We start from the raw sequence: 17,236 nt of genomic DNA on the forward strand, positions 1-17,236 counted from the left end.
ATCCTCTGCATTGGCTAACAGAGTGTCTACGTATATAATATGCTCAATAGATATGTTTCATTGGGTTTAATATAATTCTTATATGCATTCAACTAGTCTTAATCAGCTTTGCTTATTATAGGTAGAGATAGCAGCTTCCTGCAAAGTAAAATCTGAGAAGCGATCTTTATCTGAAACAGATCTCAGTCAATTTAGGAAGTTTATTTTACCAAGTTAAGAACACATACCCATGACACAGCCTCAGGAGGTCCTGATGACATGTGCTCAAGGTGGTTGAGGCACAGCTTGGTTTTACACGTTTTAGACAGGATGAGACATCAATTAATATATGTAAGATGTACATTAGTTCTGCGTAGAAAGGCGGGACAACTCAAAGCCGGGAGGGGGCTTCCAGGTCATAGATAGGTAAGAGAAATAGGGTTGCATTCTCTGGAGCTTCCGATTAGCCTTTCCAAAGCAGGCAGTTAGTTGCATTTATCTCTGTGAGCAGAGAGATGACTTTGAGTTCTCTCTGTCCTTTCTCTACCAGGAAATTCCTTTTGAGAGAGGTATGTAGCTTTTTATCTTAGTAGCTGTCTTTTGTAGAAATAGAATGGGAGACAGGTTTGCCCTAAGCAGTTCCCCCCTTGACTTTTCCTTTTGGCTTATTGATTTGGGGGGAGGTCCCAAAATTTATTTTTCTTTCACAGAATCATCTTCCACAGCATTTAATGTAAATTGAAGAACTCCAGGTAATGCTTGCTTTAGAGCTGATCTGTTCCCAAATCTCTCTCTCCTGAACTAGTATCTGAAAACATTTCTAGTACTAGATTTACTAATGAATTTAGTGAATTAAGGTATCATCACTAAAAGGCAATTTCATTGCCCCAGTAGCTGCTATTAATAGATTAGTATGGAGTAGTTTACCAGTTTGATAGGTCTCAAAAGAATGGTAAAGAAAAGGAAGTGAGTTTTTTTTCCTTCCTGTAAGTAGGAAGTGAGGAAGCAGAACACTTGGAGTTGGGGATGTTTTGGGTCTACATTTATTAAAGATGAATAGAAGTCCTTCATGGTCATCCTTATAAGAAGACTTTACTGGTATTTTCTTTATTAAAATTGAAGTTTAGAAAAATATTTCCGTGAAAAGTGTGAGTAAAAATTTTTAAAACCCTTTTAATGGATGCCTCTTATTTTTTGAAATACAGTTTAGGTCATAATCATCAGCTAATATTATGGGTTGGCATTACATTGAAATCTTTATGTTACTGGATGTGTAAACAGATTGAAGAAGTTTAAAATACTATCTTTAAAACTGTCAATGATTGCTGTGGGACCCAGAAACAGTTGGCATCCTTGCATAAAAGACACTTGATGTCAATTATTTATGCAGTAATGGGTCTAGAATTCCAGATTAAATTATCCAGTTTTGATTCAATTAGCTTTTGATTCAGTGCCTATGTCTTTAATGACAAAGCTCTTCCAGGAAAAGTTGAGCCCTGGAAAATTTTATCTAGCTAAGATCCCCCTGAAGGGAGGACGTGAGTCATATTGCACTTACATTGGCAAATAAAACCGTAGTGCATGTCTGCTCCCTGTGGATTTTAATTTGCAGCAACAATAAACTTCAAGCAATGGGCCTTAGGTTAAGTGGTTGAATATCAAATTCAAGTCACAACTAGAAGGACTTGTCTTGAAAAAGGTGATGTAAATGTCATACACCAAATGGTCTCAGAGGCCTTGTAGAAAAGCCTACCCTCTCACATTGAGATAGCCTGATTTTTCCTCCACCCCAGATATTGTCATGTGAGTCTTTTCACTTTTCTTTATCTTTCTTTCTCTCTCTCTCTCTCTTTTTATTTTTTTTTTAACAGAGTCTTTCTTGCTCTGTAGCCAAGGCAGGAGTGCAGCGGTGCAATCTCGGTTCCCTACAGCTTCCACTTTCTGGGTTCAAGTGATTTTGGTGCCTCAGCCTCCTGAGAAGCTGGGATTACAGGTGTCCACCACCATGCCTAGCTAATATTTGTATTTTTTAGTAGAGATGGAGTTGCACCAGGGTGTCCAGGCTGGTCTCAAACTCCTGACCTCAAGTGATTCACTCGTCTTGGTCTCTCAAGCGCTGGGAATACAGGCATGAGCCACCGTGCTGGCCTCACTTTAATCAGTTCTTTCAGTTCAGTGCACCTTGCACTCATAGCTTTAGAGGAAAAGGCTGAGAACATAATGAAGACAAAATTTTAAGTTGTCAAGGCATGAATTTCTCATTGGTGCTTCTCCTTAGGGTACATTTTTGTCTCTAAATGCTCAGGCTGCTTTCCCCCTTTCAGTAATTCACTAATGTATTCTTTCATTTTTACTTTATTTTACTTATTCATTTATGTTCATTTATTCATTCCTAAGCTAACACTTACTGACAACCTATGGTGTTTCTTAATGGATGTGCTACCGGCATTTTGGGTGAGATAATTCTGTGTGCAGAGCTATCCAGTATATTGCAAGACATTTATTATTTCTGGCTTTTAACTCCCAACCCCAACTTCCATTTCCAGGAATAGCAGGAGAACTTCTCACACCACAGTTTCTGTTCTCAAACATTGCAGGAGAAGAACCTTGAGTAGGGTCCACTGCCAGAGAATATCAGGATAAATAACAAAATTCTAGACCTCAAGAAGTTGATAGCCTCATAAGGAAAACAAGTAAGTCAATACAGTGCAATGTGAGTATCACACACAAACTAGTGACTTCTGGGGATATTCTAGAAGGCTTCTCAATACTTGAGTGATAAATGCTTGAGCTAAGTCTTTAAGAACAAGTAAAAGTTAGCTAGATGAAATTTCTAGGCATCAGGAGAGGTCTAAAGGACATTCAAGAGTTCAGACAAATGTTTTGGAAGGGCAGCAAGCAAGTTCTTCAATGCTGGTGCATGGAACTGGAGTTAGGGAGCTGGTGACTGATAAGACTGGTGTGTTTGGGGAACTAGATCAAGGAGAATCACACAGGCCAGGCTATTGTGTTTGGACTTTATTCTTAGGAATATGGGGGCGATGAGTGACATAATCAGATCTGAGTTTTGAAAAGATCACTTTAGCAAGGAGTCTGGAATATCAATTGGAGAAAATAAGACTGGGGACAGGGAAAACCATTTGGAGGATGTTGGAATAATTCAAGGAGAGATGAAGGCTACTTCAATAGACTTCAATAGATACTGCGACAAATACAGTGAGGACTGTCAACACCCTCTAGCCAAAGGCCACCAGGAACACATCATTAATTGAACAAGCTGGTTTTATTACTTTTGTAAATAGGGAGAACACTCATCATGGGGAACTGAGAGGCATTGTAGTTAGAAGGCATTAGAACCTATTTAAAGGGTTTGACCTTCCACTGGATAATTTTGGGGAGAGTCTGAGGAAACAGTTACTATCAAAAAGTGAAGGCAATTCTATGATTGGGTATCTCATACCCTGGGAAAGGGCTGTTACTGTCTTTGGAAAGGGGAGACTAGAGGAAGGATTGGTAAGGAAGTACCAGTCACTTATGTTAGCTGGGAGAGAAGGTTGCTCAATGTTTGTGGGTTGCAGAGTGATCTTATTTTTGTCTCACTTTACCATGGTTTACAGTGTATATAGAATGCAAGCGCTTGGCTGTGAGGGGAGGTAAACAGAATAGCAGTTAAATGGCATTGGTGACCGGGCATGGTGGCTCATGCTGTAATCTCAGCACTTTGGGAGGCCGAGGTGGGTGGATCACCTGAGGTCAGGAGTTGGAGACCACCTGGCCAGCAAGGTGAAATCCCATGTCTGCTAAAAATACAAAAATTAACCAGGTATTGTGGCATGCATCTGTAATCCAGGCTACTGGGGAGGCTGAGCCAGGTGAATCGCTTGAACCCAGGAGGTGTTCAAGGAGGTGCAGTGAGCTGAGATTCTACCACTGCGCTCTAGCCTGGGCAACAGAGAGAGACTCCCTCTCAAAAATAAAAAGGCATTGGTTTCAGTGACCTTTGTTTTTCATTTTTATGAAGAGGCATACTTGATCAAGTTAATAAACAGAGGAAAAATACCTTAGAGAGTGACAAGTGAGTGAGAGGAGAGTAATTAATAATTCTGCAGACATTGGAGAGCATAAATTTTCATTGGTGAATTCTACAGAGTTGTTTGATTTCTTCTATTAATACCTACCAGCCAAGATAAATAAAAAGGGAGGACATATGTTACTTATATCTATTTCCTTCTTTCCAGTAACTACCAATTTCCATTTGAGAATCCGTGTGATTCTAGGGAAATTATTCAATTTTCAGCTTTAATGTTAGACACAGAACTGAGTTTTAGCTTATCAGTTTGTCCTATTTACCTGACCTGAGGAATTAGGTAAATGGTGGGCATGTGACTTAGGGTTTTTATTGTCAATACTGGATCACATTTTTGCTTTTCCCTGCTGGATATGAAAGCAGAGGGATTGAGTAACAGGCCTCTTAGGATAATCAGGGCTTGGCCTGAGAATGAAGCCATGCCTGAAAAAAGCAGAGCAGAAAGACAAAAAGAAACTTGCTTTTTACTCACGTCATTTGAGCTGCAAGATCAAACTTCATCTGAAGCCAGTTTTACCTTTGGACTTTTTAGTCCAAATATGCTTTATTACTTAAGCAAGTGTAAGATCATCTTTCTGTTGCTTGTAACCTTGTCTCTAGACTAACAAATGTAAGGAGCAAAGAAGGCTGACTTTAAGGTTGATCCAGGATTATGGTTGAGGCAGTCGTATGTGACAATAAAGACAAGGTGTACCAAGTATGTTGGCAAAAGAATGGTTAAAATAATAGTGATGGATTCAATAGGCAAGAAGGTACCTGGTCTACTTCTACTAAAATTTTCCTTTTCTCTATACCTTCTTAAGGTCAAAGTCTGTACTTTCCATGCTATCATCTAATCTAATTAAAATAAAAATTAATTTAAAATTTTTATTTTAAACTGCTAAATTTTATGAGAGTACATGTCTAATTTGTTTCGAATATTTGTATGATTAATTGGGGGTTACGAGTGCTCACACACGTGCACATGCGCGCACACACACACACACAGCATTTACCTATTAACTTAGCACTTAAAAGCAAGACAAAGTAAAATATGAGGAAGAACTCAAGTGAATTTTGCAGATGGCAAGTGCAATGGGGTTTGAGAAGCAGAAAGCAATCTGTGCTACGTAGCTAATGTGGGGTGATTAGAGAAAATTCCCCAGGGCTCTCTTTTCTCCCAGCTGATGTGTTAGTGTTAGGACAGGACAGCAGGCTTACTCTGTTTCTGATGTGGGAGATGAGATCTTTTTACTGCTCTGTGACCTTGAGCAAGTCACTTAACCTCTTTGAGCTTCATCTTTTTCATAAAAAATTTTCTTATAATAATTTAAGTTGCAACTCTTTCTCAGGGTTGTAGCAAATCAAAATCATCATGAGAAACGGGGGGTGTACAGTAGATTCCAAACTAAAAAGTATAACAGAAAAGTAGGGAACGATGATTAATGGTGGCCTTTGGCAGACCCTGAGCTACTCCAACTTCCCTGGGAGTTTTGTTTTTGTTTTTTGTTTTTCTCAAAAGTCTTAATCTCTAATGGCAAAAATTTTAGATGATAGAGAAGAAACAATGACAAGACTATGAAGGAGAAACCATTATGCAAGTCAGCATGTGTGTAACCGCCAGTGGGTTCACCTTGTCAGCTGCCTAGATAGAGCGTATTCATCAAGACAGGGGAATTGCAATAGAGAAAGAGTAACTCACTCAGATCCAGCTGTGCGAGAGATGGGAGTTTTATTGCTACTCAAATCAGTCTCCCTGGGCCTTCGGGGAGCAGAGTTTTTAAAGATAACTTGGTGGGTCAGGGAAGCCAGTGAGCCAGGAGTGCTTGATTGGTCAGAGATGAAAATCATAGGGAGTCTAAGCTGTCCTCTTGGGTTGAGTCAGTTCCTGGGTGGGGGCCACAAGATCAGATGAGCCAGTTATTGATCTGGGTGGTGTCAGTTCATCCATCAAGTGCAGGGTCTGCAAAATATCTCAAGTACTGATCTTAGGAACAGTTTAGGGAGGGTCAGAATCTTGTATCCTCCAGCTGCATGACTCCTAAACCATGATTTTTAATTTTGTGGCTAATGTTGATCCTGCAAAGGCAATCTAGTTGCCAGGAAAGAAGGAGGTCTGCTTTGGAAAAGGGCTGTTACTGTCTTTGTTTAAACTATAAACTAAGTTTCTCCCAAAGTTAGTTTAGCCTAAGCCCAGGAATGAACAAGGACAGCTTGGAGGTTAGAAGAAAGATGGGGTCCATTAAGTTAAATCTTTTTCACCGTCTCAGTCATAATTTTGAAAAGGCGGTTTCATGTGTACCTCTGACAATTCCCTCTATCATCTTAATTTTTTGTAAAGTGCTTTTGTAAGGCCATGTGCAGTGGCTCACACCTGTAATCCCAGCACTTTGGGAGGCCAAGGTGGCTGGATCACCCGAGATCAGGAGTTCGATATCAGCCTGGCCAACATGGTGAAACCCTGTCTCTTAAAAAAAAAAAAAGTAAATAAAATTTTTTAGGCCAGGTGCTGTGGCTCACTCCTGTAATCCAGGCACTTTGGAGGCCACAGCGGGTGGATCACCTGAGGTCGGGAGTTCAAGACCAGCCTGACCAACATGGTGAAACCCCGTCTTTAAAAAATAAATAAATAAAATAAAATAAAAATTTTTAAAAGTGCTTTTGTAGATACATTTTAATCCCAAACATAAAACTGGGATCAAGAAAAAGATGTATAATAAAACTGTCCATTTCTATTTTGGACCAACATAAAATTTCATTCAGTTGAAGTTGTTCATGTAGTTCTCCTTTTGTAAACTTTGTAAATTAATTTCTTCATAGTATAACCTGAATAAATTAAGTATAAAATCTCAATACCAGCAAGGATCCCCACCCACATACACATTTAATACAAAGTCATAGTAAGAGTAATAGGGAAAATATTGACTGTGAGATCCTTAAAGATCCTGCTCTGGGTCTCTTTCTCCTTCTTTTACTTAGGCCAAAATAATTTCTATAAATCTTATTTCTTTTATCTGAAGTATGTATTTTGTTCTTTTCTCTTGCTTTCTTTCTAGTCCTTTGCCTGTTGTCTTGTCCACCCTGATCTTCCTGTAACATAGGGTAGTTATAAAGCTCTCTTCAACAGCCCTCTTTCAGAGCCCTTATGTAAACTGCACTTAACATCAGGAGAGATTTGCACGCAATAGTTCTTTCATCTGAGAAGCAGTATGGGCTGCGATTAGGGGTTCTGAGGGAGGTCAGTGCTGTGTATCACTATATTAATGAGGTATAGAAGCAGAATTCGTGTTCTAGACACAGAAGAATACCTAAGAGTTCTGGTTTCCTAAGGACTTCAGAATAACAACAACAATAAAAACATCTGAGAAAGTGAGGAGCATTGGCCGGGTGTGGTGGCTCACGCCTGTAATCACAACACTTTGGGAGGCTGAGGCAGGTGGATCATCCAAGGTTAGGAGTTTGAGACCAGCCTGGCCAACATGATGAAACACCCCCCCCAACTAAAAATACGAAAATTATCTGGGCGTGGTAGCATGTGCCTGTAATCTCAGCTACTTGGGAGGCTGAGGCAGGAGAATTGCTTGAACCCGGGAGGTGGAAGTTGCAATGAGCTGAGAACTCCCTACTGTACTCCAACCTGGGCAACAAAAACAAAACTCCGTCTCAAAAAAAAGAGAGAACGTGAAGAGCATTAATAATCATAAAGCAGCATAGACCCCAGTCTCTTTGCTTCAAGAAGTGCCCAAGAGGCTATAGTCAGTGGCATAACAAAGATATTCTTGAGGTAGATTGAATATCCATTTATTAATTTCTAGCTTTATGCCAATTTCTTCAGTGGCTTCAGTGTATAGAGATACGTTTTAGCTTTACTTATCACTCTCCCATATCCCTCAGGAGACAGACAGGCAATTGAAACTATTAGAATAAAAAGTGGCCAATATTCAAACCTGCAAACAACAGAACATACGGTATCTAGTTTAAGCTGAAAAGGAATTTATTAAGATGTTGGGCAGCTTATCAAATCTCCAAGAGAGCCTTATAATCAGGTTTAGAGGGTATGTAGCCTGTAATAATTAGGCTACTGGGCTTCAGGTGACGACTGTACTGCTCCTGCTTCTGGATAGAGAAAAAGCAGCTTGCACTTTTGCACTGTCAATGATGGATATAGGACTTGACTAAATCTGGATGCCCTTTTTAAAAACTATATTTCCACTTTTGCACAAGATGGCACTGAAGGCAAGAAGAAAGCTCCTGCCCCTCCTAAAGCTGAAGCCAAAGCGAAGGCTTTGAAGGCCCAGAGGTAGCGCTGAAAGGTGTCTGTTGACACACAAAAAGGAAAATCCCCACGTTGCCCACCTTCTGGCGGCTCAAGACACTGCAACTCTGAAGGCTGTCCAAATATCCCCAGAAGAGCGCCCCCCAGGAGAAACAAGTTTGACCACCATGCTATCAAGTTTACTCTGACTGCTGAGTCTTCCATGAAGAAGAAAGGCAACAACAGTGAAACCACCATTGAAAAATTGTAACCGAGGCAGTGAAAGAGATCTGACCTAACCAACTCCATCTAGCTTGTAACCCTCAAGCTGTCCTTGTTTATTCCTGGGCATAGGCTGAATTAACTTTGGGAGGAGCTTAGTCCATAGTTTATAGTTTAAAACAAAGATAATCCAAGGCAAACCCCTTTCTTTCCTGGGGACTAGATTGCCATTGTAAGATTAACAAATTAGCCAAAAGACTAGAAATTATAGTTTATGAGTCATGCAGCTAGAGGCTACAAGACTCTGACTCTTCCTAAATTGCTCCTGGGCATAACATTGTTATTGTAAAGCCTAAGGTCAGTGCTTGAGATATTTCGTAGACCCTGCACTTGATGGAACAGCTGACACTACCCAGATAAACTGGCTCATCTGATCTTGTGGCCTCTAATCAGGAACTGACTCAGCCCAAGAGGACAGCTTAGACTCCCTATGATTTCATCTATGACTTGACCAATCAGCACCCCTGATTCATTGGCTGACCCGACCCACTAAATAATCCTTAAAAACTCTGATCCCCAAATGCTCAGGGAGACTGATTTGAGCAATAATAAAACTCTGTTCTCCTGTACAGCCAGCTCTGCATGAATTACTCTTTTTCTACTGCAATTCCCCTGTCTTGATAAATTGGCTTTGTCTAGGCAGCAGGCAAGGTGAACCCATTGGGCAGTTACAGCAACACACTTGGTTTCGTTGTGGATGTTAAAGCCAACAAGCACCAGATAAAACTGGCTGTGAAGAAGCTCTATGACATTGATGTAGCCAGGGTGAACACTCTGATTAGACCTGATGGAGATAGGGCATATGTTTGACTGGCTCCTGATTATGATGCTTTGGGTGTTGCCAACAAAATTGGGATCATCTAAAGTGCGTCTAGAGGGTGAATTCTAACTATATATGCTTTTTCATCAGAAAAATAATTATTTCCATTTCTTTACTTTTCAAAAGATGTTTAACTTTGAAATAATTGTAGATTATCAGAAAGTTGCAAAAAATGGTTTATAGAGGTTGATTGTACCCCGCACCCACATTCACTCAATGGTTACATCTTACATGTAGTACAAACTAAAAGTGCAGAATACAGACAGGATCTGACTGTTGCCCAGGCTGGAATGCAGTGGCATGATCACTGCTTATCACAGCCTTGAACTCACCAGGCTCAGGTGATTCTCCCACTACCTCAGTCTCTCCAGTAGCTGAGACTATAGGTGGATGCCACCACACCTACTAATTTTTGTATTGTTTTATATATATATATATTTATTATATATATATATATATATATACACATATATATATATATATAATTGCTTTTTAGGTTCTGGGGTACATGTGCAGAACATGCAGGATTGTTGCATAAGTACATACATGGTAATGTGGTTTGCTGCCTCCATCCCCATCACCTGTATCTGGCATTTCTTCCCATGTTATCCCTCCCCAACTCCCTACCCCTTGCTGTCCCTCCCCTAGTCTCCCCAACAGACCCCAGTGTGTGATGCTCCCCTCCCTGTGTCCATGTGTTCTCATTGTTCAACACCTGCCTATGAGTGAGAACATGTGGTGTTTGATTTTCTGTTCTTGTGTCAGTTTGCTGAGAATGATGGTTTCCAGATTCATCCATGTCCCTATGAAGGACACGAACTCATCATTTTTTATGGTTGCATAGTATTCCATGGTGTATATATGCCACATTTTCCTTGTCCAGCCTATCATCGATGGGCATTTGGGTTGGTTCCAGGTCTTTGCTATTGTAAACAGTGCCACAATGAACATTCATGTGCACGTGTCCTTATAGTAGAACAATTTATAATCCTTTGGATATATACCCAGTAATGGGATTGCTGGGTCAAATGGAATTTCTATTTCTAGGTCCTTGAGGAATCGCCGCACTGTCTTCCACAATGGTTGAACTAATTTGCACTCCCACCAACAGTGTAAAAGTGTTCCTATTTCTCCACATCCTCTCCAGCATCTGTTGTCTCCAGATTTTTTAAAGATCACCATTCTAACGGGCATGAGATGGTATTTCAATGTGGTTTTGATTTGCATTTCTCTAATGACCAGTGATGATGAGCATTTTTTCATATGTTGGCCTCATATATGTCTTCTTTTGAAAAGTGTCTGTTCATGTCCTTCGCCCACTTTTGAATGGGTTTGTTTGTTTTTTTCTTGTAACTCTGTTTTAGTTCTTTGTAGATTCTGGATATTAGCCCTTTGTCAGATGGGTAGATTGCAAAATTTTTTCCCATTCTGTTGGTTGCCGATTCACTCTAATGATTGTTTCTTTTGCTATGCAGAAGCTCTGGAGTTTAATTTGTCATTTGTCTATTTTGACTTTTGTTGCCAATGCTTTTGGTGTTTTAGTCATGAAGTCCTTGCCAATGCCTATGTCCTGAATGGTTTTGCCTAGGTTTTCTTCTATGGTTTTTATGGTGCTAGGTCTTATGTTTAAGTCTTTAATCTATCTGGAGTTAATTTTAGTGTAAGGTGTCAGGAAGGGGTCCAGTTTCTTTTTTGTATTCTTAGTAGAGATGGGGTCTCATTATGTTGTCCAGGCTGTTCTCATACTAGTGGGCTCAAGGGATCCATCCACCTCAGCCTCCCAAAGTGTTGGGATTACAGGCGTGAGCCACTGGGCCTGTACTAAATACAGAAATTTATATGAGTACAATCCACTGGCTTCAGATTTTCCTCTAGGCACTCATTGTGTGTATGTGTACAGTTCTATACAAGTGTGTAGAATCATATAACCACCACTATAATCAAGATACTGCACAAGCAGTAGTCCTTGGCCAGGCGCAATGGCTTATGCCTGTGATCCCAGCACTTTGGGAGACCAACACAGGTGGATTACTTGAGGCAAGAGTTTGCGACCAGCTGGCCAATATGGTCAAAAACTGTCTCTACTAAAATCAAAAAAATTAGCAGGGTGTAGTGGCTTATGCTTGCAATCTCAGCTACTTGGGAGGTTGAGGCGGGAAGACTGTTTGAACCCAGGAGGCAAAGGTTGCAGTGAGCCAAGATCCTGCCACTGCCCTCCAGTCTGGGTGACAGAGTGAGACTCTGTCTCAAAAAATATATATATATATACTGCACAAGATCATTACCACAATTATCTCCTTCATGCTACCTATTTATAGTCATATCTACCTCTTGTTTCCCAAACCCCTGGCAACCATGAATCTATCTCTACCTCTATACTTTGTCATTTCAAGAATATATAAATGAGATTTTTTTTTTCCACTCAGTATGTTGCTTGAGGTCCATCCAGGTCGTGTGTATCAATAATTGGTTCCTTTTTTATTGTTGAGCACCAATTCATGGTGCAGGTAAGCCATAGCTTATTTAAGCATTCACCCACTGAAGGACACACCAGGTATTTTCAGTTAGGCCTATTACAAACATGACGTAGCTCTGAATATTCCTGTGCAGATTCTTTGGTCAGCTTTTAAACTAATGTCTTCCTTAGGTTAGGCTGCTTGTCAGAGCCCAGGCAACAGTTTGTGCCCAAGCCTCCAAACAGACCTTCTTTTTATTAGTTTTATCTCCTACAGATCATTTGCAATATAATGTCTGACATAAACAAAGTAGACAGAAGTGTATAATGAACAACCATGTTGAGCACTGGGTGTCAACAATTATCATCCTGACGTTTTTTTCTTTTTCTTTATTTTTTTTGTTTTCTTTTTTTTGTTTGTTTTTTGAGATGGAAACTTGCTCTGTTGCCAGGCTGGAGTGCAATGGCATGATCTTGGCTCACTGCAACTTCTGCCTCCCGGGTTCAAGTGATTCTCCTGCCTCAGCCTCCCAAATAGCTGGGGTTACAGGTGACCGCCACCACGCCTAGCTAATTTTTGTGTTTTTAACAGAGACAGGGTTTCACCATGTTGGTCAGGCTGGTCTTGAGCTCCTCACCTCAGGTGATCCACCCGCCTTGGCCTCCCAAGGTGCTGGGATTATAGATGTAAGCCACTGGGCTTGGCTGACATTTTTTTCATCTATACTTTCATCCACTCTCCTCACTAACGCTTGTATTTTGAAACAAATCCCAATTAATATAATTTTATCTGTAAATATTTCAGTAAATATCTCTAAAACTGAAAAAGTTTTCTTTTTTCTTTTCTTTTTTTTTTTTTAAAATAACTGAAATGCTGTTATTCCAATGTTATATTTTGGGTTCTTCCAGAAGCTGAAACAAAGACAAAAATTGGAATGCAAGTTGTCTGTTTGAGAAAGGGAAGCACCCCCTAGTGGGGAAGTGGTGGGAGTGAGACAGAAAAGGGAAGATTCTAAGTAAGACTTTTGCAGAGGGCTGCATCTGGCGAGCATTACCTCCTCAGCACTTGCAGAAAGCCACAGGGGCAGACAAAGAAGACTTCAGCAGGCAAAGGCTTCAGGCAAAAAAATGCAGTTGTTGCCTGCTAAATTCAGGGTAGTATGCCCTGAAGTAGTAAGGGGGAGGGACTATGGAGCTCAGGACCAATAGCTTCTCTTTACACAGGCTTAAAAACACTAACCAGGCTGGGCGCGGTGGCCCATGCCAGCAAACCCAGTACTTTGGGAGGCTGAGATGGGTGGATCATATTAGGTCAGGAGTTTGAGACCAGCCTGGCCAACATGATGAAACCTCCTCTCTACTAAAAATACAAAAAATTAGCCGGGTATGGTGGTGAGTGCCTGTAACCCCAGCTACTTGGGAGGCTGAGGCAGGAGAATTGCTTGAACCTGGGAGGTGGAGGTTGCAGTGAGCCGTGATGGCACCATGTTTGTCAGAATGGTTTCGATCTCTTGACCTCATGATCCACCCACCTCTGCCTCCCACAGTGCTGGGATTACAGGCATGAGTCACCACTCTGGCGGGGTTATCTTTTAAAGATGTTTGTATAGCAAATAGCTGGTAAAGAGTGACAATGGAGCCCTCTAGAGCCGAGGATGGGTTGATTTTTTGTTTTGTTTTGTTTTCACTTTCTGGTACAATAAAGATAATTTCTACCTCAGGGCTAAAAGTCAGGCAGGTTTGCTTGCAGGCTACTATAAAAGGTTAAGTTACTAAGCCTGAGGTTCCTTAACTGAGATGCCAACTGACTGCATTTATAACGCCTACCTGGGCCACTCTGTCTTTCTCATGGAATTGGTGGTATAAAAGAACTAATGCAAATGTGAAGCTCGTGCTGCTTGCTGGCTGTGAGTGGTAAAGTGGTAGTCTCTGACCTAGGAATCTCATTTAAGAATCAGATTCCATGAAACTCTGGCAGATTAACTTGTTAGCTTTCACAGTAGGGTACAATCTCAGACTCTTGAAAATCCTTATGGTTGTCAATATTTCTTTCTTTCTTTTTTAAATAACTAATATATCAAGGAGTTAATCAATTTTGCTGATATTTTCAAAGAACAATTTACAGCTTTGCTAATTTTTTCTATTACTTTCCTATATTTTAGTTAATTGATTTCTGTTGTTATCTTTATTTCCTTCTGCTTACTTTGGGATTTACTTTGCTCTTTTTTTCCTAGCTTATTTATGTGGAACTTTTGGTTGTTGATTTTTAGACATCTCTTCTTCACTAACATAAGCATTTAGAGCTATATGTTTATGAGTAGGCATTGCTTTGGATGCAACATACAAATTTTGATATGTTGTATTTTTATTTTCATTCAGTGTGAAATACTATCTAACTTCCTATGTGATTTCTTCTTTGACCAAGGAATTATTTGAAATATCTTGTTTATTTACACGTATTTGAAGTTTTCCTAGATCTTACTTTTATTGATTTCTAATGTAGCTCCATTGTGGTCAGAGGACATACTCTGTATGATTCCAATTTTTAAAAATTTATTAAGACATTTTAAGATCCATTATATGATCTATGTTGATGAACATGCACATGCAGTTGAAAGGAAAATGTATTCTGCATTTGTTGGATATGGTGCTCTATAAACTTCAATGAGGTTGTATTAGTCAGAGATCACCAGAGAAACAGAACCAGTAGGATGTGTAGATGAGAGAGAGAGAGAAAGAGAGAGAGAAAACAACAGAGAGGGAGAGAGAGAGAAAGGTTTATTATAAATAATTGGCTCAGGTGATTGTGGAGACTGATAAGTCAGATCTGCAGTCAGGAGGCTGGAGATGCAGGAGGGCAAATGACATAGTTCCAGTCATGGTCCAAAGACCTAAGAAGTAGAAGAGCTGATGTTGTGGTATCAGAATGAAAGCCAGCAGGCTCAAGACCCAGGAATAGCCCATGTTTAAGTCTGAGCCTGAAAGCAGGAAAAAACCTGATGTTCCAGCTCTAAAGCAATCAAGCAGGAGTTCTGTTTTGTTCTAGTCCTTCCACTGATTGGATGGGGCTTATTCCCATTAAAGAAGGCAGTCTATTTTACTCAGCCTACCGATGCAAATCTCAGTTGCACCTAGAAGCACCCTCACAGATGCACACAGAATAATGTTTGACCAAATGTCTGGGCACCCTGTGGCCTAGTGAAGTTGACACATAACATTAACCATGACAGAGGTCAAGCTGGTTTATAGCATTGTTCAAATCCCCCATGAATTTCTTGATTTTTTTTTAAACTCTTCTATCTATTGCTGAGAGCAGAGTGTTAAAATCTGTGATCATGAAATTGTCTATTTCTCCTTTGAGTTTAGTTGATTTTTGCTTCATGTATTTGGAAGTTCTGTTATCAGGAATGTAAATCTTTATGATTAGGCATATACACGTTATTACGTGTATTTTTTTTCTTTCTTTTTTTTTTTTTTTGAGACGGAGTTTCGCTCTTGTTACCCAGACTGGAGTACAATGGCGCGATCTCGGCTCACCGCAACCTCCGCCTCCTGGGTTCAGGCAATTCTCCTGCCTCAGCCTCCTGAGTAGCTGGGATTACAGGCACGTGCCACCATGCCCAGCTAATTTTTTGTATTTTTAGCAGAGACGGGGTTTCACCATGTTGACCAGAATGGTCTTGATCTCTTGACCTCGTGATCCACCCGCCTCGGCCTCCCAAAGTGCTGGGATTACAGGCATGAGCCACCGCGCCCGGCCTATTTTTTTTCTTTTACTACATCTGTAACAAAACTGCATGCACATTATTTCTTCTGAATAACTGACCCTTTTATTATTATCAAGTATCCCTCTACCTCACAATTTTTGTCTCAAATTTGCTTTTCTGCTACTATAATAGCCACTCCAGCTCTATCATGCTTATATCTTTTCTGTGCATTTCTTTTCTTTTCTTTCTTTCTTTTTTTTTTTTTTTTTTTGAGACAGAGTCTCACTCTGTTGTCCAGGCTGGAGTGCCACAGTGTGTGATCTTGGCTCACTGCAACCTCCACCTCCGAGAGCTAATTTTTTGTATTGTATTGTATTTTTTTTGAGACAGAGTTTTGCTCTTGTTGCCCAGGCTGGAGTTCAGTGGCACAATCTCGGCTGGGATTACAGGCACCTGCCACCACGCCCGGCTAATATTTTGTATTCTTAGTAGTAACAAGGTTTCACCATGTTGGCCAGGTTGGTCTCAAACTCCTGACCTCAGGTGAACCTCCTGCTTTGGCCTCCTGTGCCTGGGATTACAGGCATGAGCCATGGAGCCCCGTAGCTGCATCCTGCTTTATCAGCAGGTTCTTCCTGTATCTTGTGCCAGTCTCCTATCTCATCCTGTGACTATTCTTGCCTAAGCTTTTGGGCATGCAGCCCAACAGGTCTTAGCCTCATTGTACCCAGCCCCTGTTCAAGATGGAGTCACTATGGTTCAAATGCCTCTGACATCCCCTTACATCAGTCAGAAGTTCAGGCCTCTGGAACTTCTGACTGATTGGCTTCAAGTTGGGGTTCCCATGACTCCCTTTTTGAGTTCTATTAATTTGCTGGAGTGGCTCACAGAACTCAGGATATACTTATATTTACTGGTTTATTATAAAATTTATTGCCTTTTTTTTTTCTTTGAGACAGAGTCTTGCTCTATTGCCCAGGCTGGAGTGCTGTGGTGCAATCTAAGCTCGTTGCAACCTCTGCTTTTCAGGTTCAAGTGATTTTCCTGCCTCAGGCTCCCAAGTAGCTGGGATTACAAGTGCCAGTCACCACGCCTGGCTATTATGAACGATGTCACAAAAGATACAGATGAAGAGACGTGATAGGGTGAGGTGTGGGGGAAGGGGTGTGGCGCTTCCATGTCCTCCTGGGTGTGCCACTCTCCAGGAATTTCCATATGTTCACCAATCTGGAAGCTCATGAACACTGTCCTTTCGGATTTTTATAGAAGCTTCATGACATCAGCATTCCGTCCCGCAGGGTATAGGGTGGGACTCTCATGGGAGGGGTTTAAGACCCAGAATCAGAAAGGTGGGGAACATTAGACTGGAAAAGGGCAAGAGAAGGTCAGAGGCCTGCTCCTGAGGTCTAACACACCCAGCTTTATAACAAAAGACTGTAACAAGGGCTATGGGAGTTATGAGTCAGGAACTGTGGACAAAAACCAATGTATATCACAACACCTCAGACTGTGACTTCTTCCAATCTAGCCTGTTATCCATTTTTCAAGGATAAGTTCATAATTTCTGGGCCTTCAATGGCCAAGATTCTTGTTTTCCAGTGCACTAATGAGTTTAGTGATGTTAAGTATGTCTTTTTTTTTTTTTTTTTTTTTTGAGATGGAGTTTTGCTCT

This window comes from Sapajus apella, unplaced genomic scaffold (genome assembly GCF_009761245.1).
Source record: "Sapajus apella isolate SASKATOON/1434 unplaced genomic scaffold, GSC_monkey_1.0 scaffold6, whole genome shotgun sequence".
NCBI classification, from domain to species: domain Eukaryota; kingdom Metazoa; phylum Chordata; class Mammalia; order Primates; family Cebidae; genus Sapajus; species Sapajus apella.